Below are 21680 nucleotides of genomic sequence, written 5' to 3' on the forward strand. Positions count from 1 at the left end.
TAAGCTGTTTTAAGCTGGCCATTCTTAAAGGGACTCCATTTGCTGCGGGAGTAAATGTTTACCTATTCTCCCAGATCTTTTTCACATGCCGTCTTATGAAATGATGTGCAGCATTTGATAAAAATCATCCTCTCACTAACGACGCTTTTATCAGAAATGTTTATTGTCTCCGCTTTACCACCCGTGTCCTGAAAGGTACTACACATTTGTTAAATAAGCAAAAATGGAAAGGAAGTGCTGGCTCAAGCAGGCTTGAGAAGCCCCAGCAAATTCCAGAGCCATAAGGAATCAGAAAAAGGAAAAGAGGAGTTAGATTTATAGGAAAAGGAGGGCCTGAACACACACACACACACACACGCTAGATTTTCTCTGCTTAGCTAGCCCAGCAATGAAATGTTTGGTGGATATGGAGATGGTATTGGGATCAAGCAGTTATGATAGATTTTGGTCATCATCTTATAATGTGCTTTTAATAAATATAGGAGTGAGGACACTGATTTAGAAAGGAAGCTAATCGTCCTCTCTTGCAGCACTTTCTCAGCCCCTGCTCCTGCCCCATTGCTGCCTCTGCATGTGACATAGTGTGAAACACAAGCTCTGGCACCGTCCAACACAGCCCATCCTAACCTTACTTGTTCTTGGACTTTGGACGCATTACCTGTCTGTGCCTTGGTTTTCTTTTCCTACTCTCTCTCTCTTTTTAAATTTTTATGGAGGATAATAAATATACAACATAAAATTTCCCATTATAACCACTTATATGATACAATTCAGTGGCATTAATTATATTCACAATATTGCATCACCATCACTGCCATCCATTACCAAAACCTTTTCATCACCTCAAACGAAAATCCCCCGTACTCCTCAGGAAGTGGCTCCCCATTTCCCCCTGCCTAGCCCCTGGTTATTTGTAATCTACTTTCTGTCTCTATGAATTTGCTTGTTCCAGCTATTTCAGATAAGTGAACTCATATATTTGTTTTTTGTGTGTATGGCTTATTTCACTCAATACCATGTCTGCATGGTTTATCTATAGTGTAGCGCAGTTTATCTATCATAAAGCATATATCAGAACTTCACTCCTCTTTAGAGCCAAGTAACATTCCATTGTATGTATACACCACATTTTGTTTATCCATTCTTGGTTGATAGACTCTTAGGTTGTTTCTACCTTTTAGCTTATTGTGAATAATGCTGCTATGAGCATTAGTGTATGGGGTATCTTGTTCAAGTCCCTGTTTTCAGTTCTTTGGGGTATATGCCAAGAAGTGGGATTGCTGGGTCAATTCTCTGCTTAACTTTGTGAGAAACAGCCAAACCATTTTCCATAGAGTGTGCCTTGTTTTTCTCATCTGTAAAATGGGAACAGTAACAGACTACTGCCTTAAAGCATCTAGTAAGCACTATAAAAGCGTGAGCTGTTAGCTATTATTATCAATATCTGGAGGATGAGTTTATATGTGCCTTAAAAAAGCAGCCCCTTGGGCGGGCCGCGGTGGCTCAGCGGGCAAGAGTGCTTGCCTGCCATGCCGGAGGACCCCGGTTCGATTCCCGGCCCCAGCCCATGTAAAAAACAAACAAACAAACAAAATATAATAAAACAAGAAAATGTTTAAAGATGTTTCCCTTTCTTCCTCCCTTCCTTCCTTCCTTCTCTGTCTTTCCTTCCCTTCCTCCCAAAAAAAAAAAAAAAAAAAAAAAAGCAGCCCCTTAACTTTATTTTTCTTACTTGTATGCTGGGTTCTGAAACTGATGATTGGCATGCTGTCAGAAAAAATCCATATCCATCTCTCTTTTTTTTTTTTTTTTTACTGTACTCGGTGAGTGAGCTCACATTGGTCTGACATTCTCTGGACTGAAAACGATTGAATATGCTGACCAGTTGCCATGAAAGTCAAGCCTTAAATCAATGGTGGCTGATGACTACTCTGGGAAAAACCACCACCTTGATTCCTCAGTTACGGTTTAAGAAGCCCTGGGGATGAGGTGCTTGCCAATCATCCTCTTCCTTTTTTGAAGGGAGCCTAATGGGCTGTGCAGACAGGTCGCCTCTCAGCTGTTTGCAGTAATGGTTGCGCCCTTTGTGTATTCCAGGAGGAGACTGAAGAGACCTCCTCGCAAGAGTCTGCGGAAGAGGATTAGGGGACGTCACCGCTCGATTTCTACCTCAGCAGCAGTTGGATCTTTGGAAGGGAGAAGACACTGCAGTGACCACTTAATCTCTGTTGTCATGGTCTTTCCACTTTCATCGGGGGGGAGGGGTGGGCTGGGGAGGAGGGGCGGGGGGAGGGGACGAAATCACATAACCTTGAAAAGGACTATATTAATCACCTTCTTTGTAATCCCTTCACGGTCCCAGGTTTAGTGAAAAACTGCTGTAACACAGGGGACACAGTTTAACAATGCAACTTTTAATTACTGTTTTCTTTTTTCTTAACCTACTAATAGTTTGTTGGATCTGAGAAGCAAGAGTGGGGAGGGGGGCGGCGAGACAAACTTCGAATCGGGCTTAGTGAGTCACTGCGCATGAGCAAGAAACCTGGCCCGCCCGCGCCTTGGGGCGCTTGGGTGGGAAGGCACCGTGTGGGGTGTAGCGCCGTGAGCCCCGCACACACCGCCCCCGCCCCGCCCGCGTAGTGAATCCTCTGTTTAGAACGCCAAAGATAAGGACTAGCTGATCCTACTCTCTCTCTCTTTTGTATAATCTCGTAGACAATTACTTGATGATGTTAACTTGTATTTCTAAATGAGACGAAACGCTGATGTATCCTTTCCTTCAGCTAGCAAAACCAGAAAAGGTTATGATCATTTTTCAAAAAGGGAAATAAGCAAACGAGTATCACCAACTCCTGTATTTATGGATCTCGCACATACCAGCTGGAGTAATAAATTTACTCGTAGCACTCTTTTTCAGAAAAACAAAAAATGAAAAAAAAAAAAAAACAACCCGCACTCATCCAGGTAGAATCTACTTCCTACAGAGCCAAATGCCATTTAGCAATAAATAATACTTAGCCTCAAAGCCATAGGAAACCTAGACAAGTAAAACGATCCTCTTTGTAATTTAATGAAAAGGTACAACAGAATAATGCATGGGAAACACCAGAATTTTGAGGTGTGAGGAGCAAAATCTAAATTTCTTTTGCTATGTTTATACTACAGTTTAAAAAAAAACAGTCTCTCTCTTTCTCAATGTGTATCAGTTTCCGTGAAAGACCTAAATACCACTTACCTCAAATTAAGCTTACGTGTTACCTCAAGTAATACGTTTTGACATAGGATGGTTAACCCAAGTGCTTTACTTCGGCTTCAGTTTACCATCTCTTCATTCAAACTGCACTTTTTGCCAGAGATGCAATATATCCCCACTACTCAATACTACCTCTGAATGTTACAATTAATTTACAGTCTAGTACTTTTACATGCTGCTATACACAAGCAATGCAAGAAAAAAACTTACTGGGTAGGTGATTCTAATCATCTGCAGTTCTTTTTGTACACTTAATTACAGTTGAAGAAGCAATCACCTTACTATGTTTCAGCATGACTATGTATTTTTGTTTGTTTTTTTTAATTAAAATTTTACAAATACTTATTTCAGTTTCTCTGCTAGATTTCTACATTAACTTGAATATTTTTTTAATCAAGTCGCTCCTAGACTCTTTAAGGACTCCTCAGTCACACTACATACATATCACGCAAAATTTGACTGTAATGTTTAAATATTATCCTCCGAGTTTGTACCTCAAATGAATTGTGTATGGAAATGGACTAATTGACTTGCAAAGACCTACCTCCAGGCTTCAAAAGGAATGAACTTGTTACTTGCAGCATTCGTTTTATTCAATGTATGAAATAGTTCACACTGCAGCTATCCCTGAAAATCCGTGCTATTTTTGTAAAAGGAATTTGATAGAAAGGAACACATTTTTAAACACTTTTGAAAAAAAAAATAAAGTGAAAGCAACTTTCCAAGAAACTTGAATCTTTGTAGGTGAGATGCAATGAGCTCAGCTTTTGAATAATACAATCAAAATATGTGTTTTTAAGATCACTAGACTATAAGAAAATGCTTGACAAATATTTTCATATATTTTACACAAATGTGATTTTGATAATATGTCTCAGCCAGATTTATTTTAAACGCTTCTTATGTAGAGTTTTTATTCCTTTCTCTCCTAGTGAGTGTGCCGACTTTTTAACATGGTATTATCAACTGGGCCAGGAGGTAGTTTCTCATGACGGCTTGTGTCAGTATGGCTTTTAGTACTGAAGCCAAATGAAACTCAAAGCCATCTCTCTTCCAGATGTTTCAGAGAGGTAGTTTCCAAAAGCCACATACCTCTCTGAGGACAGGAGATCGCTCACTATTGTGAATCACCAAAGGAGCTATGGAGAGAATTAAAACTCAACATCACTGTTAGCTGTGCATTAAATAAGCAAATAAACAATGGCTCATAAAAATAAAAGCCCCATTCCATATCTTTGGTTGGGCCTTTTTAAAACCTCATTGGCCAGCTCATAAAACCGAAGCATGTTGACCAAACTCATAGCACTGAGGGATTCCATCTCTGGTGGAGTCGCTCTTTTATTTCCTATACGTTGTACAATCAAAACACACTACTACCTCTTAAGCCCCAGTATACCTCATTTTTCATACTGAAAAAAAAGGTTGTGGCCAATGGAACAGCAAGAACATCATAAAATTTATATATATATAGTTTATTTTTGTGGGAGATAAATTTTATAGGACTGTTCTCTGCTGTTGTTGGTCGCAGCTAATTAAGACTGGACATTTAACTTTTCTACCATTTCTGCAAGTTAGGTATGGTTGCAGGAGAAAAGTATCAAGACATTTAACTGCAGTTGACTTTCTCCCTGTTCCTTTGAGCGTCTTCTAACTTTATTCTTTGTTCTTCTTGTAGAATTGCTGTCTATGATTGTACTTTGAATCACTTGCTTGTTGGAAATATTTCTCTAGTGGATTATCACTGTCTGTTCTGCACAATAAACATAACAGCCTCTGTGATCCCCATGTGTTTTGATTCCTACTCATTGTCACAACTCCATTAAGTGAGTAATAAAGTTTGGTCAAAACAGGTCAAAGAGGGAGGCATTCATAAGTCATTTTGTTGCGCGCCCCCCCCCCCATTCGTTTGGACACTGGCATAAAAGTCTCCAGCCTCTTATTCACCGACCTAAACTCACCTTTCCTAGTCTGATGACATTTAATTCTACAAAGACCATCTTAGAAGAAACATAAAGGAAGAACAGGCTATGGTTTAGAACTACAGAATCTGTACTTAAGGCTAGCATCGACCAAGTTTATAAGGGAAGTAACCAATATACCAGTAACCTTTGAAGTAACATTTGGAGAAATATCCCAAACCTATTTTAGAGAAAAGAATAAGAAGCAAGAGCTTCAAAGTTCCTATTAAGTAGGAATTTTTTAATCCTAGAAAAGCCATTAGCAGAGTTAGAAGTAATCCACCAAGTTCAAGGTCATCTTTATACCTCACTTGCTCATTATGAAGAGTTCCAAGAGTTTTTAAAAGCTCTGGTTTGTGTTGCCACCATGGTCACTAAAACTCTTCATTCAGCTTCTTAGAGGGGGAAAGTTGTTTCTAGGAAGGACTTGCCCATTTTAAGAAACTTCCTCTCAGGAAATGCGTTGTCCAGCTTACCCTTTTGTTCATCTATTCTCACAACCAATATTTTGTGAGCACTTGCCTTGTGCTGGACTCCAGACCAAAGAGACCATGGTCCCTACCCTCCAAAAGATCATCTTGCTAGAGAAAAATAATGTAGGTGCAGAAATAATAATGAGGCAGGCAATATGTGAAAAGAAGCAAATAAATCGTTTAGGCAACATGTTACAAGAATTCAGAGGAGGGAAGATCAGCTCTTGCTGGAGTAGGTCATTTATCTGCATCACTATTTCAGCCAAATTATTGGAGGGAGAGGCAAACACATTTAATAACCCATATTTAGTCTCTTCATTTTTATTAATATAGAAAAGCGCACAAGAAACAATAGCTTGTCAAAAAATTAGAATAAACCACAAGAGAATTTTTGACTTGAGAAAGAAAGAATAAGAAAGGATGTATTATGTCCAGATAGATAAGTAGATGAACAGAACAAAATGTTTACCATATTTTGGAGTTGATACCCACTGGGTGATCTCTGAATTAGAACCTTTTAGAAAGACAAAAGTATTGCTTTCACACGATGGATCATACACTTATAAACGTCATAATGTGACGACATCTTACGGGTTTAAGCCTAGATTTGAAAAGGATGTGCAAAAAAATTTGACCAATGCACTCAAAAGATGTGGAAGTTCTAATATGTGCTAGATATTGTCTGGATCATAAAGGGAAAGGAAATCTCATCCCTGCCCACAAAGAGCCAAAACCTTTGATGCAGGGCGGGCCATGTGGCTAAGCAGGCAGAGTTCTCACCTGCCATGCGGGAGACCTGGGTTCAATTCCCAGTGCCTGCCCATGCGGGGGGAAAAAAAAAAAAAAACAAAAAACCTTTGATGCAGGAGCTAGGCTGGAGGGAAATGTGTGTCAGGAGAGACTAATTGAGACACCCCAAAAAGCAGTTGGATGCATCCTTAACTCCCTACCAATACCAGGGAGGAATTCCAGGCCGTCCTACCGAAGGGCTTTCCTATCACCCTCAGAGAGGGATCCTGGGGCTGCGTGAACAGTGTGGCTCACCCCATGTGGCATTTCACGTGGGTGGGTTATCAACAGGACTAAGTTTCCTCAGGTTTCTGGAGAATTCAGGAATGGTAAATGGTTTAGAAGTATGAGGAGAAAAAAAACTCTGAGCAAAAAAATAAGTAACATTCCAGTAAGTGGGATATGATGCAAAGTCAGACTACAGTTTGGTGAACAAAACCTTTGGAGAAGTAAAACAAGAACTGAAGAATGAAGTAGAGAGCGGCACGGATGCACTTCTTATCAAGTTTTATTTACATGAGATGGTGATTTATTGAACAAGATTAATTCTGAGAGTTAGGAAAAGTCATACTTGAGCAATTACTCTTGGGATATAGGAAATCTGATCTAAAAGGGAAGATACGTAGAAAAGAATCAAAGAAAATTACTTTTGAAATATGTAATGCAGATGGATAACAAGAGAGTCAACGGACAACAACAGAGGTCTATACCCATAGTCTGAGTTTAGCCACCTGTAAAATTTGGCAATTTGCTTCTTCCTGAGATAAGTGGAAAATGGCTGCGGAAATAACCCCCTGCCTGGCTCTCTGCTCCTCTGTCCACATCCTCTACCTCCAGGACCCCTCCCATGCTAAGCCAGTTATGCCTATGTCCTACTCTCACACCAAATTCCATTTACAGTCAGTGGGAAAATGCTTCATGTTAGCAAGCCATGCCCCACTGTGTAGCCAATTAGTAATAGTTGGGGGTCCTCTCGTCTGCCTTTAATCCTAACACAGCTTCAGGACCTGCCTTGTCCCCATTCCTCCAAGGCGATGTGCTGACCTAACCCATGCCAGCCTTCCCTAGGCCCTAAGCCCTGCCCCTGTCCTTCAACCAACCCTATAGTGAACCCCTTGTGTTTTGTTAGTCCGTCTCCCCTTCTCCTCTCATCTGATTATCTATTTTTTCTCTCTCAAATTTAGCTTACCCTGTGGCTGCTCTAGTCCTAGATTAAGCATACGTTCTTGGGAACATGGAAAGATCACATTTGAGAATGCTACACTGCTAGAACCCAGATACTGGGGTACCTACCTTGGAAGAAACTTGCCACGGGAGAGAAATGGCACACACAGATCTAGCATTAGCGGTCTGCTGCCCCTGAGAACCGAGAGACAGGGTGCGGTGGGGCAAGGGAGGCCCTTTAACATCCTGCTAGGACTTTTCCCTGAATGGTTTAGAACCCAGAAGCTCCAGTGTCCTCCCAGGCTATGTCACTGACTGGTCTTAGCTGTTCTGTTGGACATATCAGCCGCATCGAAGAGGAAGTAAGGAAAAGGAGCTACCATTTGAACAGTAACACTCCAAAAGATGCAATGAAACAAAGGAAAATAACATTGAAATTCAGGTAATTCTCTCTTCTTTTAGACATGATGGCTGTCTCCAGGGCACGCACAGCAATGCTGCACAAGATAACTCACTGTGCTGTAGGATGCAAACTGCCAAGAGTGGGCTCTGGGGCTAGACTGCCTGGGTTTGAATCGGGCTTTGCCACAAACTAGGTGAAGGACCTTGGGCAAGTTGCAGAAGTGTGCCAGATCTCAATATTTTCATTATTAAATGGAAATGATAACGCCATCTACCCAATAGGTTTGTTGTGAGGATTAAATAAGCCAATATACGTGAAGTGCTTAAAAGCACTTGGCATAGAGAGAGCTTGGTATTTGTATTAACTATCATTATAACAATTCTGTCTCTGGCTGCAGAAGGAACTTAGTTACCTTTTCTTCCTCAAGTTGCTATCATCATTTGGTCTTTGGCACACAGGGATGGATATACACGTATCACGGTCAAAAAAGAAACTTTTCTCTCTCTCTCTCTCTTTTTTTTTTTTAATATCATTCTGGTTTACATTCCATGGATGGAAATCATGAATATATGTCTGTATTCCTTTTTCCCATTATGGTTTACACCATGTTCGATCTCAGCAGATTAAGTTAGTAGAGGGAGTCAACCTTAAAAAATCAGCAAAATGCAAGTTTTGATGACTGTTCATTATGGTGACAGTCTCAGGGGTCCGCACTGCTTCATAGCCTCATTTACACCGGTGGAGCGTGCTTCCCACCGCTCAGTCCAGGCCACGCTCAGCCTTCATTGGTTGCTCCGATATCCTGACTTTGGCCTTCTTTGAAAGTGTCTCAGTGTTGGAGTAGGGAGTTTCTTCCTCCTCGTGACTGATGACACTCAGCTCCTCCTGTTTCTCCTTCCGCTTCTGATCCCTACCTGTCATCCATATTCTTAATGGAGCCAGTCTCTATACCTCATTCTTCTCATTAGCATTCTGAAGCCACATAATTTTCCTTTTCTGCCCAGCCCTCTTCCATGGAACTTAGCAAAATTTCTCTCCTGTATTCCCCTAGTGCTTTAGGTCACCCAGGGGAAACCAATGGGCTATAGGCTCCTTAGGCAAGAGCTAATTGATACATAGAATAATACTAAAGCCATGCAGGAAACCTGGGTTCAATTCCCGGACCATGCACCTAAAAAATAATAATAAAAAATAATACTGAAAAAGGAAAGGAGAGAAGAGGAATAGGAGACAGATTTCTCCTACTTTGCAATTTGCCCTAATGCCTGATGAGCTCTAGGATGGGATGAGAACACACATACCCATCTTCACCTGCATTCCCACGTCTTTCCACCAGGCTGGCAGGTTCCACATTGGAGATGAGTAATGGTGTTATCCAGGACTCCTCGGACTGCAGGTGACATAAACCCAGTTCAAAATGGCTAGCACCAAAAAGAAAATGTATTAACTGAGAAGTCCAAGATAGCGGGACTTTAGGCATGGTTTGATCCAGCCCGAAGAATGTGGCCAAGGGTCTGACTTTTTATAAACCTCAGTTCAGCTTTTCTCCTCTTTGGCTTCATTCTCAGGCAGGTTCTTCTCCAGTGGTGACAAGGTGGCTGCTGGAAACCCCAGATCCATTCCATAACCTCTTGATTGGCACACTCTGCAGAGACTTTTTTCCCCCAATTCTTCCCGTAAAATCTTGGGGTTGAATATTGTTGGAGTCACTTGGATCCCAGGCTGATTGTTATACCAATCATTCCAGCTAGGGAAAAGAAAGCACTGAATGGCCAGATGTGGGTCGCATGTCTGTCCCCAGGCCAGCCCAGGAGGAGGGAAGGGGCTGGAGTCTCAGCAGGGAGAGGTGGGGAAGAAGAATGCCAGTCCCGTATGAAACAGGAAATAGATGATGCCCTAAAAAAAAAAAGAAAGGAAAGAAATCGAGGTGCACTTCCGGGAGAAGGGAAAATGCACACGGAGGGGAGAAATGACAACTGCCTTTTAGGAGGGGACAGCCAGTAGGTGCATGAGCCCGTCATTCGAGAATAGCCCATGAGTTTTCAGGTCAGCACTTTTCTGGGCCTACTCTAGGAAAATGAGCCTTTCTCACTCCAGTTCAATTGAAGCTAGTAGGACATATGCCTGTAACTTGAGGGAAAAGTGGGGAAGAGGGAAGGACATATTTCCACATCATAGGATGGAGCTGCCTGAGAATGAAGCCAGCCCAAAGGAAAGTAGAGCCAAGGTTTGGAGACAGACCAGGTTGAAGACATTTTAGCCACTGGATCTATTGTGCCTGATGGTTCTACGTTACATGAGCCAAGAAAGTTTCTCCTTCTCTTGAAATGTCTCAGAGTGGGGGTTCTCTCACTTTCACCCAGAAATTAAAGAATGCCATAAATTAAAGAATGGATAAATGAATGAACGTAGTGGAGAGACAGCAGAATGGCCCTCCATCAGGCCTTTATTCCGGTCTTGGTTTGATACCTCTCAGGGTGCGAGCTGCTGGACGAATCTCTGAGCTTCAGTTTCCTTACGTACAGACTGCGGATGTTGGTTGGATCAGAACTCTAATGTTCTTCTAGGTTTAGAATTCTAGGATTCTTTCTATGATACGAAGATGACCGCAGAGCCAAAACACAAAGGAGCTAGTTCCTAATGGTGAAAATTTGGATAACAGCCTGTAAAGGAAATAGTACTGGCAGGCGGGGGAGAGGGCAGCTTTCCTGTCTCTCTGCATATCTCATGTGTGTGCAGCTGCCTAGTCTACTTCCAGGATTGAGAAACAAGCAACTTCCTGGACAGATAATAGACACTGCGGGTGTTCAAAGCCAAAATACAGCAACACCACAGGCAGCAGTGGAGTTTCTTCATTTCCTGAGAGAACTTGTCTTTTTCACAGTCACTAGAGGTGCAGACAGAGAGAATCAATAGATAAATAGATAATAGAGAGATACGTAGATGGAGAGATAGATAGATAGATAGATAGATAGAGAGAGAGAGAGAGAGAGAGAGGGAGGGAGATGATAGAGATAGGTATAGTTAGATGATGGATGAAATGATAGATATAGACATATACACATATACACTGTTTTAAATTAAATAGCATTATGCAGAAGATATTTTCTTTCTTAAATTTAAGGTTATATATAGTCATCATTCATAATTAAGCATTAATGAGAATAATAACAACTCTAGCCAGAGGCTATTAAGTCAGTAAAAGAAAATAAATGAAACATCAATATTCCTATACATTTGGGGTCATGAATAAGTGTAAGATAAATTTGCTATAATTCTGGTCATAATGGATAGCATGCTACAGACTTTTGACCAAGACTTTTTCAACTTTTAACTTAATATGTTTCTGGAAGACCATTTGAATCAAAGACACATTCTGCTTAAAAGGAGTACTCTTTTTGCAAAAGGGACAGCTCCCATATGAAAATAGACACTGAGCTAGATTCTAAACCCACATACATCAATGAAAATTCTCCCACAGTTATTATTGATGGCATCCTGATTTATCCAATCTCTCTCAGACGCATAAACTAAAAATCTAGCTTCACACGTAGAACACATAAGACATCAAATAGAGTAATCCTCTACGTCTTCCTACATTCATCTATAGGCCCATGAGACAGTTCCAAGGAATACGTTCTCTTTGATTTGCTGATCTTTAGCCTGTCACATGACTTGAACTGAAAACTGAAAGCTAGCCCAATTTCTCAACCCGGAATGAGCACACCTCCTCAATCTGACAGTCATCTTTCAGCTAGCCTCAGATTAAGATTTTAAAACCATCTTTAAAGTTTTCTTCCAACACCTTCCTATCATTTGTGAGGGCATTCAGTGCATATTAGCACTGGTCCAATGAAGAGCAATAGGGAAAGCTTGAAGGATCTAGGATGCTTCTATAGCATCTCATGCCCCAGCTGAGGGGGAAAGGAGGTTGGGGCAAGAGCAAGAGAAAAGGGATGTATTGAAAACATTTTTGCTCCCCATAATCCAGAACCTGATCTCATGAGTGATAAGGCAGGTTAAGTTTTCAATGTGGACTTTGTTAACTATTATTCAAAGGCTCTGAAGAAAGGAAAATATAACAGCTTTCCCTTACCTATTTGTCAAGCCATAAATAAGAAGTTAAGTTATAGCACGTGACACAAACCATTTTGCAGGTACTTTACATTTTTCTTTCACGGAGCCATAAAATTATATGGTGCATTCTCAATTTAGTTAGGAAATTGCTAGAGGAAAAGAGCTTAGGAAATATTCATTTCCTATAGAACACAGGAAATACTCACAGCCTTCTCTCTATCTCTTTTCCTTTAACTTCTGGATTTGGACCAATTTTATTTAACTCATTAGCCTTTGACTTACCATTGTTCAGCACAGCTGTGCAGTTCATTGGGTTGTTATTGTTCACACATATTCAGTAGGTGTAAAAACTAAAGAGAACACTATTCAGTGAAAATACCTTTCGTTAATTCATTCATTCATTAGCAAATATTTATTGAGCACCTACTATGCACCAAGCATGCTGCCATGTGCTGTAGCTACCAAGACAAAGAGTTCAGTGTCTACATTCATAGAGCAAAAAATCAGCAGGGGAGACTGAAAATAAACAGCAGTGACAAGACCCTGCATGAAGTGGCATGTCAGAGGGGTGCACCAGCAGGTATGGAATGTGCAGGATTCCAATTTTGGGGGAGCCACAGTCAAGAAAGTGCCCTCCCAGGAAGATACCTCTAATCTGAAGCCTGAAGAATGGGAAAGAGTTTAGACAAGCAAGAAAGAAAAAGGGAAAGAATGGTGTTTCCAACAGAACCAAAACACAGTTTAAACACTAGACACATCCAAACAAAAGAATCCTCCTAAAAGATATTTTAAATAGTGATTTACAGTAGTATCTGGCATAGCATGCTCTTGAGCGGCTGATGGGTGACATCGTAGCAGAAAATCCAAGCACACACAAGGTGAGCAACAAAAGAGCTGAGGCTCAAAAATGAATCAATGAAATGAAATGAAGCCATTTTATGTAAAAATCTCATAAATTTCCTTGAAACAGAGGTCACTTAACAATCCAGATGAACAGACTGAAAGAGAGCTGTGGAAAGATGCGTGAAGGGAAAACAAGTAGATGACACTGACAGATGTTTCCAAGAGCACTTATACATGAGTTTTTCCTTCACTTTCTTCAGTTCCTGTTGTAACAGATCCTAATGATGAGCACTTCTGTAGTTCTACAAAAATTTCCTAATAAATAAAACGTTTATTTAGAAAATTATTGTATGATGCTTTTCCTTACATTTTGAGGACACAAATTGGCATATCAAATACAAATCTTCATTATGAGAATTCATAAGCAGAATTTATTCAATTGAGTCTGTTACTAAATATTTTTTAAATGACTTTTTCCCATTTTTAACTTAAATCCAGATGTTTTCAATCCATGCAAAATGGCAACAAATACTCAATATCTTTTTCAGTAATTCATGCAAATGCTTAACACAATGTCTGGCATGTAATAAGTGTTGAATATACGTTAGCTATTATTACTGCTGTTGATAGGACGTATTTACAGTAACTACATGAAAAACATTTTCTATGACACATAAACTCTTTTGAAATCAGCAATACAAGCACATGGTGAAAAAAGCAATGGAATGAAAAAACTTACAATGGAAAACAGCAGTGCCCTGTCTCATCCAGCTCTCATTCCCCTATCTATTCCTCAGATATAAGTGTCCTACACTCCTTTAGGTTTTCCTTCAGGTTGTAGTCTTCCTATTTCTAAATTATAGGTTTATATTTCTTTTTTCTTGGTTAACCAAGAAAAATTTTGGTTTGAGGCATAAATTGAATTCTTTTCATGGTAGATGAGAATTTAGATCTCTTGCATCACTCACTTATTCATTCACTCAACAAGTGACTTTTGAACATCTATTCTGTGCTAGGCCCTAGGTAGGTGCAGAGGATATTAGAGTGAACACCACAGACAAAATTCCTTGTTTGCTGGGGGTTTACTTTCTAGTGGGCGAGACAGATGTTAAACAAACAAGTAAAATGCCTAAGTTGTCTGATGGTAATAAGTTCAATATAGAAAATTTAGTAGGGAATGAGGACAAGGAGAGCTGGGGTGGGGGGAAATAGGTTGGTCAGAGAAGTCCAACTGAGAAGTTGATATTTTCAGACTTTAACCCTGGGAAATTCTCTTATATTGTTTCTTTGTTAATTTCCTCACCACCATTTTCTCTATTCTATCTTTTTGGATAAGCTTTCAGCTAGATAATGAGATTGCTAGCTTAATCTTCTATGCTGCTTGGATTTTCTTTGATCTTTTTTCCTACCTTTATTTTTTTGGTGTTCTGTTCTCTTGAATATTTTCATGATTTTATCTTAATGTGGAGATTTTTTTCTTAGACTCTTTAGGTCTCCTGGGAAGTCATCTCTGGATCTCATGGCTGGGACAGAAACCAGGTTGCTGTCATTTTATGCCCCCCCAAAATGGGTAGAGTCAACTGGACCACATAATCTCCTTGCTTTCATCCTTAAACCTAGGTCCCACCCAACTGCTGTACCTGGCATTTCAAAATCTTAAGCCTTTCTGGGATTCTATTGGAGCTGATTTCCATTGTAACCAGCTTCTTCTGGATGCAATCTGTATTAGTTAGGGTTCTCTAGAGAAACAGAATCAACAGGGAACACTTGCAAATATAAAATTTATGAAAGTGTCTCACGTGACCGTAGGAACGCAGAGTCCAAAATCCACAGGGCAGGCTGCGAAGCCGATGACTCCGATGGATGGCCTGGATGAACTCCTCAGGAGAGGCTCACCAACCAAAGCAGGAATGGAACCTGTCTCCTCTGAGTCCTCCTTAAAAGGCTTCCCATGATTGCATTTAGCATCACTAATTGCAGAAGACACTCCCCTTTGGCTGATGACAAATGGAATCAGCTGTGGATGTAGCTGACATGATCATGACCTAATCCTATGAAATGTCCTCATTGCAACAGACAGGCCAGCACTTGCCCAATCAGATAAACAGGTACCACAACTTGGCCAGGTTGACACCTGTCCCTAACCATGACACAATCTAAGCAGCAGCTTCCTCTGCTCTGCTAAATCTGTCTTCCGGAAATGTATGGAAATCTCATCTACCATTGACAATTATCTCATTCTTCTTGTCCTCATGGAGCTGTATCTTTTACATACCTTTATGATCCTAATAGGGCCTAAGGAAGATGAATAAATTAATGTACTAGTCAATTTGTCATCTATAATTGAAAATCCATGTATGATTTTTAAAACATTTATTATAACCTCCATCATATATACATACATAAAAGTGTGTCTTCCCGTGTATTTAACCCTAATATACATAATATATGTACATATTTTCACATATGTGCATATTGTAGATATGTATTACATATATAAACATTTTGCCATCATTCTACTCTTTTGGAATTCAGATATGTAAACTCAAAAAATATTAATGTCACAGACATCAAGTCTTGCACATTATGTTTTAAGGGGCAGGGGCAGATCATATCTTAGGAACTGCAAGAGCAACTAGAGTGTGGATTTGTAGTAGAGGGAGGAAAATTATTACAGAAGATGCTGGAGAGTATAAAAAGAAAGGGGCAGGGTGTCAAATACTGATTCTGAAGGGCCTTCTAAGCAAAGTTAAGAAATTTGAAATATATCCTAAGATAAATACCCATTGAATGAGTGAAACAGAGAGTGATTTAATCAGATTTATATTTTAGAAAAATCACTCTGGCTACAGCAGAAAGAATTTAGTAGGGGGGAAAACAAGAGCTAAGGATCCATTAGCAGGTGATTGCAATGATCAAAGCTAGAGATAAAGTATCTAATGATCTAGTGAGCCCGAGTACTGGCAGTGGTGACACAGAAATGTGGACCAATTTGAAAAGTATTGGGGAGGAGGAGTTGATGAGTCTTATTGTGGGTCAGAAATGGGGGTATGAGTGGGAAAAGAGGAAAGGATAATTCCCAGTGTTCCGACCTAGGGAGGTGGGTTCTGGTGCCGTTTGCTGAGTTGGGAAGCCTGGAAGAAGTAGCAGGCTAGAAGGAGTGCAATGAAGGGAGAAGCCGGAAGCCAACTACACCTGCCAAGGCAGGCCACCCCCAACCATGGACCTTAGCATGGAGGCAGGAGGCGCCATCTTACTCGAATGTAGATGGAAACACTGATTGATATCTCAGACACGGTCGGTGAGACCACAGAGAGTAGAGACTGCATGTTAGTTAAAAGCCCACAGAAAAGACGCATCATTTTGTAGAGTTTGTATCTGGGAACAGAGGAAATTTACTCTCAGTGAATAAATTTGAGGTTGCATCATAGATTCAAAATATGAATTATAGTTATATAAAACTCTATACTCCAAAATGTGAAAATACACATTTCTATTCCAAGCACACTTTAATTAATTCGTGCCTCCACACAAACACTCCAGTCCTGTGAGTTTGAACCCATTTGTAAATAGGCTCTTTGAAGAAGCTATTAGGTAAGGTGAGGCTGAGCAGAATCAGGGTGGGCCTTAATTCAATAGGACTGGAGTCCTTATAAGCTAAGGAAATTGGACACAGTAGAAGCCACAGGAAGAGAAAGAGACAAATTGCTAAGTGCTGGAGGCAGAGATTGATTGCCAGCAAGCTGCCATCAGAACGTTGCAGTTTTCAGAGAAGGCATGGCCTGCCAATACCTTGATTTTGGACTTTTAGCCTCCAAACTATGAACCACTAAATTCCTGCTGTTTAAACCAGCCAGTTTGCTGTACTTGTCATAGCAGCCACGGCAAACTAAGAAACACACGTAAAACATTTATCAGAATTGACCGTATACCACGTCTCAAAGGATGGTACAAAACTTTTCAAAAATGTCACTTCAAAAAATGTCACAGTGATTGCATTTTTTACCACAAAGTCACCAATTAGACATAAACAATAAAAATAGGGAAAGGGAGGAAATCTCATCTTGACTAAACACACCTCCAAAAATTCTTGATGACAAGAAAAAAAATTCTTGAGGAAATTACAAAATATTTGCACCAGAACAATAAGAGTATTACATATCAGAGTATATGAGGTTCAGCTAAAATGGTTTCTCAAAATACCATATACTTATTTTAAAGAGTACTGAAAATGAATAAGCATTTACTTCAAGAAAGGGCATTAAGTTACTTTAATGAAAATTAGATGCCAGTAAGACCTCATCTTTCCTTAGACAAAACATTATTGGGTAAATAAACTCCTACTTGCCACGAGTGAAATTTATATCAGCCGAGTAATAAAAAGCCTAGTTTCATACACTCTGCCTTCTTTGTCTTTTGCACATACATATTGATCAAAAACTTCAGTGGGGTGGTAGATATTCAGATTTCTCATATACATCTTTGTATATATGCTATCTGTATGTATATGTAATATGATTCTCTGATTGTGTATTATATGGTTCAATTTGAACAAAATTTGTCTATAAATAGAAAATAGCTCTGAGTGATGCAAGAAAGAGTGAATAAAACATGGGCCCCGGATTCAGAAAGTACTGAATTCTGCTGCGAAACTTTGAGCTCATCTATATAACCTCCATAAACTTGGGCTTTCTCTGCATAAAATAGAGTTGCTGTAACAACCAGACCAGGTACAAATATTTGATGTGATGATTACAAGTTACAGCAGATGCATGCTTACCTCACTGCCCAACAGAATTAGCAATTGTTAGGTGGTAAGCTATTAGTATTAGAGAAGGAATAAAAAGCTTTATATTGGAAGAGAACTCTTAACTTTGATGAACACTTCAATCAATGTACCCATTTCATTTGGCTTTTGATATTCATAATATTCCATGAGGTAGGTTTGACCAGATATTATTCCCATTTTACGGACAGGGAAGCTAAATTCCGAGGAGTATAAGTGGCTTTCCTAAAATAACAAAACTAGTTAAGTGACTGAGTTATTAGAATGCTGATTTCTTGATTCCCTGGGTTCACTGTTCTTTCCGGAATGGGTTTTTAACAGGACTTCTACTTACAGATCTCTTATAAAGGACCTTCATTTTTTTAGCTCAATAGGACACAGGTTCACTTAATTGACTTTTAAGATAATAGAAGAATTAATACTTTATAAAAATATGGACCTAGGATGGAATCTTTTTTGGAACAAAAAGATTCAGAGAATTTCCACAATTTGTGAAATAAGGTCTATCACTTCTTTTTTAAAAGCCAATATGTAATTTACATGGAGTAAATATTCACCCTTTCTAGTGTATAGTTCTGTGAGTTTTGACAAAAGTGTAGACAATTGTGCAACCATCACTACAATCAAAATGTGGAACAGTTCCATATTCCAATAGTGCCTCCATGCTATTTTGGAGTCCACTCCTGCCCTTACCTCCAATGCCTGGAATCCATCCATCTATTTGCTGTCCCTATAATTCTTCCTTTTCCAAAATGTCACAAAAGGATGTGCAGTGTGCAGCCTTTTGAGTCTGGCTTTTCTCCTTACACAGTGCCTTTGAAAAATCATCCATGCTGTTGCATTTATCAGTCGTTTGTTCTGTTTTATTGCTAAGTAGTATTCCATTGTATGAATTCACCATTGGTTTACTCATTCCCCAGTTAAGTAGTACTTGAGTTGCTTCCAGTTTTTGGTGATTACCAATAGGGTCATGGTAAACATTTGTGTACAGGTTTTGCTTCCACATCTTTTTCATTTCTCTTGGATGAACACCTCGAAGTAGGATTGCTCTATATTTAACCTTTTGAGGAATTGTCAGACTCTTTTCCAAAGTGGCTGCGCCATTTGCATTTCCACTAGCCACAACAATGTATATGTTCTCATTCTTGCCAGAATTTTGTATTGTCGAGTTTTGTTTTGTTTCTTTTGGTTTTTTAGCCATTCCAATAGGCATAAAGTGACATTGCATTTTACTAAGAGACATTGGTGATAATCCCTGTTCAAACAAACAGCTATTTGAATTGATCAGGGAAGTGTAAGCAAGTCCGTAATTAACTTATTCGTTGTTCTTCTTCCTTATGCAACCGGGTGTATTGCTTAAAGATATGTGTGAAGTGCACAAACACGCACACAGGCACATAAGTGAGGCTCACCACATTTTCAGTCCTTTTGGACTGGAAGAGTAGGCTGCACTTCTCTTTTCCAAAGGAGACTTAGAAAGGACTTGTAAGGCGTGGTAGGCAGGCAGAATAAGGGCTCCCAAAGATATCCACCCTTAATCCCCAGAATACCTGAATATGTTATGTGACATAGTGTGTTAGTTTTTCATGGCTGCGGTAACATATAGCACAGACTGGTTGGTTTATACAATAGGAAATGATTGTCTCAAAGTTTTTGAGGCTAGAAGTCCAAAGTCTAAGTGTCGGAAATCATGCTTTCCCTGGAGTCTCTAAAATTCTGTGCAGTCTATAGTAATCTCCATTTCTCTCACATGACCTTCTGTCCCTTTCTGTCTCCTATTACTATGTCCAAATTTCCTCTGCTTATAAGAACTCCCATCATGGTGAATTAAGGCCCAACCTGATTCTATTTGGTTTCACTTTAAATAATAACATCTTCAAAGATCCTAATTACAAATGGGTTCACATCCACAGGACCAGGGGTTATGAATTGAAAATGCCTTGTGGGACACGTGATTCAACCCAGAACACATGGCAAGGGGGAATTAAGTTTGCAGATGGAATTTAGGTTGCTAATCAACTGGCCTTAAAATGGGGAGATTATTTTGGATTATCCAGATGGGGCCTAATGTAATCATAAAAATTCTTACAAGTGAAAAAAAAAGAAGCGAAAAAGTCACTGTCAGAATGATGCAGTGTGAGAAGGACTTGACCGATCATTGCTGACTTTGAAGATAAAAGGGGGCCACCAGCCAAGGAGTGAGTGCAGCCTCCAGAAGCCATAAAAGGCCGAGAAACAGATTCTCCTCTGAGCCTCTGGAAGGAATGCAGCCAGGCCAACACCCTGATTTTTGCTCAGTAAGACCCATTTTGAACTTCTGACCTCCAAAACTGTAAGATAATAAAATTGCATTATTTTAAGCTACTAATTTGTAAGAATTTGTTACAGCAGCAATAGGGAAGGAATACATAAGAGTATCTTGCAAGGAGGAAAACTAGGTGGCCACTAACTGGGTTAATTTCTGAAAGGTCTTTCTTCCCCTCAGTGCACAAAAGATTGAGTATTAAGTATTTGTGATCCCTATCTTTGTTACAGTTTCTCAGATTCGGTCCTGGGACATCCTCCCATCCCTCCTGTCTCTTTTCCCTCTCTGTGTAAGCTCACGCACCCTCATGGCTTTAGATACCATTTATATATGTGGAAGATCCATAAGTTTGCATCTCTCAGACTTCGTTTTGCTCCATTCTGAAATATGCAAGTGCTTACTTGATATCTCCATTTGAATATCTCAAACTTAATATGTCCAAAGATGAACTTTCAATCGTCTCCCACCCATCCCCAAACTCCACATTCCCAACCTGCCTCTCCCAGTCTTCCCCAATTCCTCATGATAGAAACCAGCCAAAAAACATTTTGATGTCTTTCCAAGTCTAGTCAAGTCTATCTTCAAATGTATCTCTAACCTCTCCAATTCTCCCCACCTTTCATCATGACCTAGTCCAAGCTCTTTCATGAAATATTACAACAGCCTCCTAATGAATACCCCAGTGCTCCCCTCCAACTCATTCTCCACGGTGCAGCCAGAGCAATCTTTGAAAACATGAATCAGAATCAATTCTTCTACTTTAAAATGCTTTAATGGATCCCCATGGTTTATGCAATAAAATTCAAATTCTTGAGCATGGCTTAAAGGGTCCCAAATGATCCTCCCTCATCTCTCCTAATCCATCCCATGCCACAACCTGCCTTGCTACTGTCCATCCACATTGATCTTCCTTTAATTCCTTGAGCATTCCATCTTCTTTCCAACTTCACAGACTTCATACAAACTATTCCTTCTGCCTGGAACACGTTTTTCCCACAGCATCTGGCTCTTCATTCTTCGAGTTTCACTTATATGAGAGATCTCCCCTGACTTAAAGGAGTTTTCATACCATCCTGTAGTTTGCTTTCATAGTTCTTATCAAAATCTGTAATTATACTTATTTGTTCATTTGTTTAGTTGCTGTCACCATTACTGGTTTTAGAGTCTCTTGGAGCACAAGACTATTTCTACTGTGTTCAGTTCTGTATACCTACTATGTGTCACAGTGCCTGACACATAATAGGTACTCAACAATGTTTAATAAAGGAATAAATTCATAAACGAATTATTTGGATTAAGTAAGCAGAAATATTTAAGGTCTCCTATTCTATTCCTTCTGGTGGTTATTTCTTCCCCAGCCTCCCATCTGTCCATCTCTGACTGCCACTCACTCCTACTTTCCCTGGGCAGTGTCTTGTGCTCTGAAACCTCTCAACTGTATCAAAACACATCTGTCCTATGTCACATTCTCACAGGGACCCTGCCCTCTTCTGGCCATTATAGGAACCAATTTCATTTTACTGGATGCCTGAGGGTTAATTTATCTTCCTTCCCAAACAACATTTTAATATTAATTAGCAATTTCTGGAAAAACAAGTGCATAACCCCAGATAAATATTCCAAACTCAT

The 21680-nt window shown here is 39.8% G+C and overlaps 1 long non-coding RNA gene across 1 annotated transcript in view; it reads left to right on the forward strand.

The window, feature by feature from the left end:
- LOC143690163 (uncharacterized) overlaps nucleotides 1-2240 on the forward strand; it is a 68445-nt gene extending 66205 nt beyond the window's left edge. Inside the window, exon 3 of the long non-coding RNA XR_013179016.1 lies at nucleotides 2098-2240. This is a non-coding gene — a long non-coding RNA (uncharacterized LOC143690163). The remainder of the gene's footprint in view (nucleotides 1-2097) is intronic.
- The last annotated feature ends 19440 nt before the right edge of the window (nucleotides 2241-21680 follow it).

This window comes from Tamandua tetradactyla, chromosome 7 (assembly GCF_023851605.1).
Source record: "Tamandua tetradactyla isolate mTamTet1 chromosome 7, mTamTet1.pri, whole genome shotgun sequence".
Taxonomy (NCBI): domain Eukaryota; kingdom Metazoa; phylum Chordata; class Mammalia; order Pilosa; family Myrmecophagidae; genus Tamandua; species Tamandua tetradactyla.